The sequence below is a fragment of the Corvus brachyrhynchos genome, unplaced genomic scaffold (assembly GCF_000691975.1).
Source record: "Corvus brachyrhynchos isolate BGI_N302 unplaced genomic scaffold, ASM69197v1 scaffold87, whole genome shotgun sequence".
NCBI classification, from domain to species: Eukaryota; Metazoa; Chordata; class Aves; order Passeriformes; family Corvidae; genus Corvus; species Corvus brachyrhynchos.
Genome location: NW_008239767.1, coordinates 6472802 through 6481924, shown reverse-complemented (window position 1 = coordinate 6481924; position 9123 = coordinate 6472802). Strand labels below are relative to the sequence as shown.

The 9123-nt window shown below is 34.0% G+C and overlaps 1 long non-coding RNA gene across 1 annotated transcript; it reads right to left on the bottom strand.

Moving 5' to 3' along the window:
- Positions 1–6: 6 nt before the first annotated feature.
- Positions 7–5192, bottom strand: LOC108448782. The gene is made up of 4 exons (XR_001864800.1): positions 4991–5192; positions 3427–3474; positions 870–964; positions 7–344 (listed from the first exon to the last, which is right to left on the bottom strand). It is a non-coding gene; the product is annotated as an uncharacterized LOC108448782 (long non-coding RNA).
- Positions 5193–9123: the final 3931 nt, after the last annotated feature.

Sequence of the window (9123 nt, the reverse complement as noted above, 5' to 3'; positions counted from 1 at the left end):
CACATTACTGTGCCTGAGTCAGTTTGCTATAAAATAGATATTTGCAAGAAAGTTTGAGATCTACTGATAAAGAACACTACATAAATTGCAGCTCGTCCCCAAAAAAAGTATTTTTCAAAAAATTTTACTTAAGCCATTCCATGTTTTCTCTCTGAGAGGTTGTGGTAGTTTTTTGTTGGTTTTTTTTTTTTTTTTTTTTTTTTGTGGCGAGGGAGTGGCATGGTGGCAGAAGTAGTTGTGATTATTTGCTTAAAAAAATTATAATGTTTATCTTTTCAGCTGATGCCATATGACTTTTTTTTTCCATGTGCCAGGTTCAGGGACCATTGCATGAAAAGTTTCACCTAAAAGAAATAAATAAATGAGCAAATTTTAGTCAGGCTAACTTAAGAGAAAAAATACCCGAGTCAGAAATAATTAAAAATTTCAGCTTATCACTTGAAGGATGTGCCATACATATCTTCAGGAGTCCAATGGACTCTGAAATATTTGGCAGAAATTTAAATAAATTTTAAAAATCAGCCTCTGCTTATGAGGTTTCTGCAAAGAGAAAGGAAGCAGTGAAGCAGAAGAGGATCCAAATGTTAAAAAAACACACTTCCCAATAACTAGAAGTGTGTCTGATGTTTTTTCCCCTTACAATGAATTACAGCCCTTATTTTTCCCATTGAGACAGCTGGAGCTCCATATAAAAAGACATGAACAGCAGTGTGAAAATTGCAGGCATATTGCTACTTTCTATAGTCAAATAAGCTCAATTCCATAGCCAAGTTAGTATTTTTCTAAAGCTTGAGTAACTGTCAGAATGCACACGAGTAGTTTACAATCTTTAATTGTAAATGTATTGCACAGAATAAGGAAATACTTACTTGTAATAGCACTTTGAGAATCCATCCAAGGCAGTGAAATTTTCTGTCAAGAACACCATGATAAACTGGTGTCTAGTGCTTTCTTTTGAAATCGCCTGAAAAATAAATCAAGAATTTAATGTTATTAGCATAAATCATAATTTCTTTATTTTTATTAATAATTTGCAAAGCAATTTACTCTAAAGAATTTTCATTTACTGTTCTGTAAGGGTTTTCTATTTTTTTTTCTCATACAGAGCTAATTTCCTGCGTCACTTGCTGTACACACTCCTTTGTTTCATCGTACAGTTTTCAACTACACTATATTTAAAGATTAAAATTTACTTCTACAGACAGACAGTGGAAAAAATTTGCCATATATCACCTCTTCCTTAACAGTTTAAATCATAAATGATAGGACATAGATGTTACTACTGCAGCATGCCAAAGCAGGCAGAGATTTCAATCAGAACCAGGGCTGTGTAATAAGGGATATTATTTATTTATGTATTTTGTGAAGCAATTTACTCACTGTATGAACAGGAGTAAGAACAAGAATGATTTTTAGAGACAGCTGCTTTAGAGAAAAACAGAATCAGTATCATTAGCCATTTTAACTTTTGTTTTTATAAATATATTTTATGAAAGATAAATTTATTTTTTAATAAAAAAATGAAGGTTTCATTTTTGCTTCCTGTTAATTTTTGGCTTTTTATTCTGATACAATACTGTATATTTTATTTAACAAGTTTCACATTTTTTGAAAATTCAGAGAATAGCATTTTCTTGCAATGAATTTTGGGTAATTTTTTTTAGAAAATCATTATTTTCCCTTTTCAGTCAGAAATTTTCTGTCCTTCACTAGGGCTAAATTGATTTGCTTATTCTAAAAAAATAGTATTCTTATTTTTCTGCCTCCCAAGATTTCATTACCCTTCCCAGTTGTCTGTACTTCAAAATAAAGACTACTGTTTTCATCCTGTCAGAGGTCCTATTAGAGACTTGTGATTAGCTTTTTTGGAAAAGGATTCACAAACTGCAAAATCTCTATAAAGAAATCATAAATTGTGATAAAGCTGAGAAAGATACTCTTTATTTACACAATGTAAAACTGTTTAATAATACTAAAATAAAATGAAATCCAAAACAGATTTAGCACAAAAAGTATTATCACACCTTTAGATTATAATTAATATATTGATATTAAATTTTAAATCATAATGAATTCACTTTTATATGGTCATGGTTTAGGAATGGCATTCCCCAATTTAGTGCTCCCACTGAAAAACTCCAAACCATGTGTTGCTTGCTCACTTCCCCCTCCTCCTGCCCTTCCCTCTCCTTGTTGTGGGCTGGAGAGGAAAATTGGAAGCACGAAAGGTAAGCATTACAGGCTGAGATAAGAGCAAGTTACTGAAAACAGTAATGAGATAAGAAAAGGAACAATAACAGGCACAATACTAATGGCAGAGGGTACAAGAAATGAACTATTTGCTAGTTCACGTCCCAAACATTATCCAACCTCTGCTGAAGCCAGTTGCACTGTTTTAATTAGGCATATGTCATATACGTTGAAGGAAATATTAAAATCTGTTTTTCCCCTTTGTTTACGTTCCCTCATATTTTCAATTCAATGTTGAAATTGCTTTTTATATTAGCAGTAACAAAATTCTGGCCTTAAAGAAATTAAGTCTCAGACATTTTTATTATGAGCAAAAAGTCTTTTGTATCCATGCACAAGAAACATGATTTCTGTTGAGGGCAGCTGGGGTAAAAATAGGTATGAATCTGACTCTAGAAAGTGAAAACCGTATATAAATTCTAGGTCCAGACACTCATAAATGGGAAGAATTTCATTGTTAATTCTAACATGGGAGCCAAACGTGCTTTCATAATTCTTCCTCAAGCATGGTTACAAATGCAAAACATCTGGAACATGTTTTGCCTAGAAAGAAATTACTTTCTCACATAGTGAACTGTCAAAAAGATAGACTGATTTGTAGAGTATTTTAAATATTAACTCAGGAGCTGAGGTGTTGGGTCAAATCCTTTCTCTGACATGGATTGCCTTTGTGATCTTTGGCATTTGACATAAATCGAAGTATCAGGAAAGGACTTAACATGCCTAAGTTGTGATCTCAAGGCCACTTCATTTTGGAAGGACTTGTACTCTGCAGATGTCATTATTTTTACTTTTAGAGTTCCTAGAAATGACATAAATGCCTATTGGCAGAGGTCAATACACTCTGCCTATCTCAGCTTATGGCTTAGACTTAATATTCATGGTTACAAGTTGTCCTATATAGTTTGGCAAGGATTCAAAAGCTAGATGTCTGTCTTCCTAAGTCCTCTGTCTGGCCAATGTACACAGAACAGTCCTAACACCTACCACAGGACCAAAATCTTCATATAAACTAACATGATTCATTAGTTTCTTTGAAAATGTAGAAAATAAGGTAATTGTGGCACATTCCCATGCTCCTTATCTTCACTTTAAGTATGCTGGTGTTCAGGGGAAGAGTCTTCTTATCCAGCTTTATTGGTGTATTGGGAGTCATCTGCAAGGGAGCGGAATCACCTTTTGGAGATGTCTTGCTCTTTCCTTTGGCTCCAGAGTCTACAGTAACTAGTGGAAATACAAAACCATTATGAGTAACCTTGGTATGAAGCATTCCACCATGCTGATTCCCCAAGCAAAATATCTGCATTTCAGATTTCATCCTGCAGTGCTTGGCTTTGATGGGTGCAGCTCAGGAAGGTAGAGTATCTCCACGGGGGGTGGCAATTCATTCCAGCTGCAAGGCGTGTCAGTGCCAGCCCACTCTGGAAATCCGCTCTGGAAATCTGCTTGATACCAAAGGCTCTGGGTGTGCATGGCCGGTACAGGACTTGTCACAGGTCCCAAGTACAGGATCACAGAGAAAAAGAGAGGAAAAGCAAGTATTCCTGTACATAACCTTGCTTTAGCATAAATAATCCTTGCTATTGCTATGATTAGGGTAATATGACAGGCATGCATCACAAATTTTAGGAACTTATTGTGATTGCTTTCATACACATTTTATTTGAGTCACGATTTTGATTAGTTTACAAAATAAGCTGTTCAGGCAAATTAAAGAAACTCCAGGGGAAATTTGTTTTGCTTTTAATCCAGGGGCAAGTCTCAATTGTCAAGGTAGGTAACACTCCTTTGTCCTTAAAATATCCAAATGTGCTTATTCAAATCTTAAAAAGTGCTTTAATAACCCACCTTTCTTTAATGTTTCATACTATTTTCTTTTCTCCTAAGTTTTGGCAGTCACACATAACAGTTATTGGGATTTTTGCTTTGTATAAAATATTTAATAGAATTCTTTAGTTACACACTTTAAATATTCTGCAAGTGGCAGATGGTAAAATGAGAAAACATTTGTTTAAAAGTCAAAATAGTCAACAAAAGAACAGATCACCTTTCTCATTTGTAAGACAGTAATTTGGCACACCTATCTGCTTTATATCAAGTAGAAACAGAAAAAAGCACTGTAAAATGCTTTGTAAACAAACAAAAACCCCACCAAAACAAAGAAAGACTGATGTTAAGGATCAAAGAAATGCAGAAAAGTGTCATCAGTGTCATAAGATGTTATAAATCAGGACATTTCTGTCTCCTCTTTTTCAGAAAATATCTGACTTAAACTGCATGAGAAACTGCACATTCTTTCTGTTTTCTTATTGAACATGTAGCCTGCTGTAGGCACCTTTGAGCCTTCAGATTTTAATAAATGCACTGTCAACAGGAAAATGCTGGTTGCATTTTCTAATTCAAGTTTCTGCTTAAGGATGCAAAATATTTGATTTGACAGCATGGGCAGTTTCTGTGGTTTTTAACATTTAGACCTGCAACACTGTGTAGAATCCTTCATTTTATATTTTTTAAGAGATTAAAGAAATGTTCTAATAATAAGATCATTTCATATTGTTTCCAGGTCTGCAAATAACAATCCTATTTTTTTCTAATTTTAATGTAAGGGCTGTAAAATCCTTTTCAGAAGTAAGACCTTTGGAATACACTTGTTCAGAAATGTTAAATTAGTGTTACTGTCTTTGAAGTTGCATTGCTAATATTCCCTAGACATCTTTGTTCCTCAGTATAACACACTAACCTTACAGTGCCTGATGATACAGATGGGAGTTTTCTGGTCAACCTTCTCTAGCTTAAATTCACTTCTTCCATTGATTGAAGCAATGAATTCCCTGGAATCCCTCTTTCCTTGCAAAAAAGACTGTAAGGAGAATGAAATTAAATATTTGCCTCCTGTTTCTGTGACAGAATGTGGTGATGAAATATTTTGCTTTTCACTTCGTTTTTTGGTTTACAGCTTTTCGATGGCAGAAATAACATGTTAAAAGGAATAAATACCATAACACAAGTTTAAACTACTGAATTTTGAAATGTTCTTAAGCAGATCAAAACATGTAAATGCAGCCCCATATAATGTCATTAGAGGTTAATGACAAAATAAATTGTGTCCCCATTTTTTGGAGAAAGCTTTTATGAAGAGATAGATGTATTGCCACAAGTTTGAAATCCATGCTCTGTGACAGCTGCTGACTGGTAATGAGTTCTAATGAGCTGTCACTTTTCTAGGAAAAAACCCCAACATTTAAGACAAAAACCTCTTTGCAAATTGTAAGAGCATGGGAGCAGAGGCATCTTCTCTATCCTGAGCTGATAAGCACATGCTGGCATCAATAGTATTTCAATTCAAAAACAAACCTATACTTCTCAATTCAAATGTGAAAACAGAATGTGAGATTAGTGTTTGCATAGACAATCAAAATTTGCATTTATTTTGTGTGGGTTTTGTGATACAGTAATATTTTTGTTATTTCCAAATTATTTATACCTAAGTAAATGACATGCCCTAGAAAATACAAACTAGACTATGTTAAACTAATATAAATCTATAGATTTAAATATATTGTAAATATTTCTGTATTCTGAAAGAGATTAAATATGTGTTTTGATGTCAGCAAGTATTTCATATACAAAGACAAATGCGCCTACTCAGAGCCAGCTCTGAGGCTGTGTATCAGTTCCAATACTGTTTCAGAAGGCAGCACTGTCAGAAGACAAGGACAAAGGGCCAGAGAGTAATCTTATTGATTTCAGTCTTAATGAGGAGTTACTCCATACTGAATCAGGGGGTTAATATTCATTCAAAAACCACCTAATGATTTCAAAAGCAGGGTTTAAATTTTTGCTTTTCCAGCCTATTTTCTTTATATACAAAAGAATAAGTTACTTTTTATAGTACTTTTACCATTTTTAATTGCAAGTGAACAAATTTTCTGATATTTAACCCCTCATTCAACAAACTGTATTGCATATACAGACATATATGTATATATGTTGCATATTTTCTCGTAAATTCTCTGTTGTCACAGCCGATAATGTACATACCATATGCTAGAAGTACAAGGGCTTGGTAAATTATTCCACTGCCATAAATAACTTAGTTTACAAAACACATTCTACTTTGTTTACCTACATTTCAGTTCCTCTGATGACTGAGTAAATATATAACCTGGAAAAAAATGTATATTATGTAGAGTACCTGGCACACTGGAGAAGTTCAAAATCAAATACTTCAATTTATTTATATTTTTAAAAATATCTCTGCATATGTATATACACATATGTATATATAAAATACATTTCTAACAATTAGGCAGGAATACAGCCAATATAATTGATATTTATTCCCATAGTAAGTATGGATACTGTCAGCTCTGTTAGTTGTGTCAAGAGAAATCTGTATTAGAAGGCCTAAAGGTGTGAATCCTCATATTTGCCTTACTACTTTCAATTACTGGTAAAATATGGTGACATAGTAGGTATAAGAAATTTAATGGATACAGGATTTTATTAAACTGATCCTTTGAAGATACAGTGGCAAAGAACATTTCCCACTAAGTTATACAGTCTTTAGCTAATATCCTGAAGAAAGTTTTGGGTGTAAATGAACCAAAGAAGGAAAATCCATCAGTGAGACAGAAACATACAGAGAAGTATGAGAAGATTACTCAAACATTTTGTACAAAGGAAACAGAATGCAAAGTGCATTTTCCAGTAAACACCGAAGGAAAAAAAATTAATGAAAACCAAACATAGTGTTCTATGCTTCCAGAGAAAAACCTGAAGGCACCCTGACACAGACTGGCCTTTAACCTGTATCACATCCTTCTTGTATAGCCAGCTTCACTAATTCAAACTAGCTAAGAAAATCTGCAGTTTTCATTTATAGGTATTTTCATATATTCCCACTTTTCACAAAAATGAGTTACTATATAACACAGGAGGGAATCATCAGTGCCGACTTAAGTGCAAGGAAGCCACAATTTTTGTTAAAACCCAATCTTGTCTCTTACTTCTAGAAGACATGGTTATAAAACACTGTCCTTTGGGGATGCTCCCAAAGAACAGCCCTAGGTCATACTACAAATCTTTTCCAAATTTTATGTAGAATCATAGAATCATAGAATGATTCGGGTTGGAAGGGGCCTTAAGCATCCTCTAGTTCCAACCCCTCTGCCATGAACAGGGACTCCTTTCACTAGACCAGATTGCTCAGATCTCCATCCCAGCTGTACCTAAGGACACTCTCCTCCTGTATTCACCATTCCCTTTACCTCTGCACGGCTAGTGGAGTGAAAGCAACAATTTGTGTCCTGGTGGTCTATTGCTTGTTTTTAATACACCAAGGGAAGAGTCAAGTTAACTGGCTGAACAGCTGTCTGTACTTTTTGAACAAGGCAATAAAATAAGCAGATGCTATCACAAAACTGAAAGACTCCTCTAAGTGCTTTCGTTAATTATGGTTTTTTAATCAAACCCCTGTTTCATTCCATGATACAGAACCAAAATTTCTTTTTAACTTATCATAGCCCTTTCACGTGGCTCACCATCAAGAACAAATGAGCACCAGAAAAATTGAGGCTAAGAGACACAAGTTACATTACTTTTTAAATGACACAGTTACTGCCATAGTAGTCCAATATCGTAATGTTTTAGGTTTGACTACCTTCAGTTCATGTTTTTCCATTTTTATAAAAAATGTCTGAGGCCTGCCTGTAGATAGTTTTTTACTGTTAGCTAAGTAAAATCTGCTAAAACAACCACATAGAGTTTGGATACTAGTGTATTGTAACCAAAAATCCCCCGAACAGCTATTCAATTAACATGATAACTACAACAAAAGAACAAACAAACAAACAATCAAACCAACATAAAAATTTGGTTAGTTTTGCAGAGCTTTGATACCATATGCTACCTTGTACATAATGGGTCACTCTTATGATTTTTTCTGGCACTACAAAGTGATACAAAAGTTATTTCTGCTGTATTAATTATTGGTTTACTGTGGCCAGTTAGCAGCTCTTTTTACCCACACACAGCTGAATTTAGTCATCCTGTCTGAACTCAGAAATTCTACAGGCAAAAATAGTTTTTTATTCTTTCTTCATAGCACCAGTCATTGATTTTCACTACTTTCTGACTGGATTGAAGGACTGTAAACCTGCATCTTTGCATTAGAGAATCCAGACACTGGAATATTATTTATGTCTGATACATATTTGAAGATATATATGTGTGTGTACATATATATATATCTATATCTACCTCTTTAATATTGATGCCAGGTGTTCAGACACTGCTTTTCAACTCATGTGTCATCTTTTGCCTGTATGTCAGAGTCAGTGATCATTTTTTGATGAAAGCAAACTTAGTGGGATTTGGCTTTTTGCACATGAAAAATGAAATTACAACCTTTGATTGCTTCCATGCAGAGCTGAAATACTACAGACATATTCAAGATTTTAGTTAAAGGTTCCATTATAAATCTAGCTGCCATACATAGGTAAAGCATAAATTAAATAATTCAGCAAACATCTTAAAATCATAGCAAGTCAATCATATTAACTGCATTAGGAGCTGCTTCTTAGCAGATTTAAATTTACTTCAATGACTTCAGTGTGCAGTGTGGACCTGTAATGTAACTGAGGAAGTATAAGAAATGCAATAGCAGCAGGAGCTTGATGAGAATAGGGCACACTATAAATGCCAAAAGGTCCATGCATAGAGCAGACAGTACTCTATATAGCTGAGGAGGTCTGAAAACTTAAAAAATGCTCAATTTTATAAAGCAAATAAATAGTAAAAAATATTCAAGATGTAAAATTTGTTTTTATTTTAAAATGGTGACTAATTTCCTCTTTGCAACTTTCTTTCCCT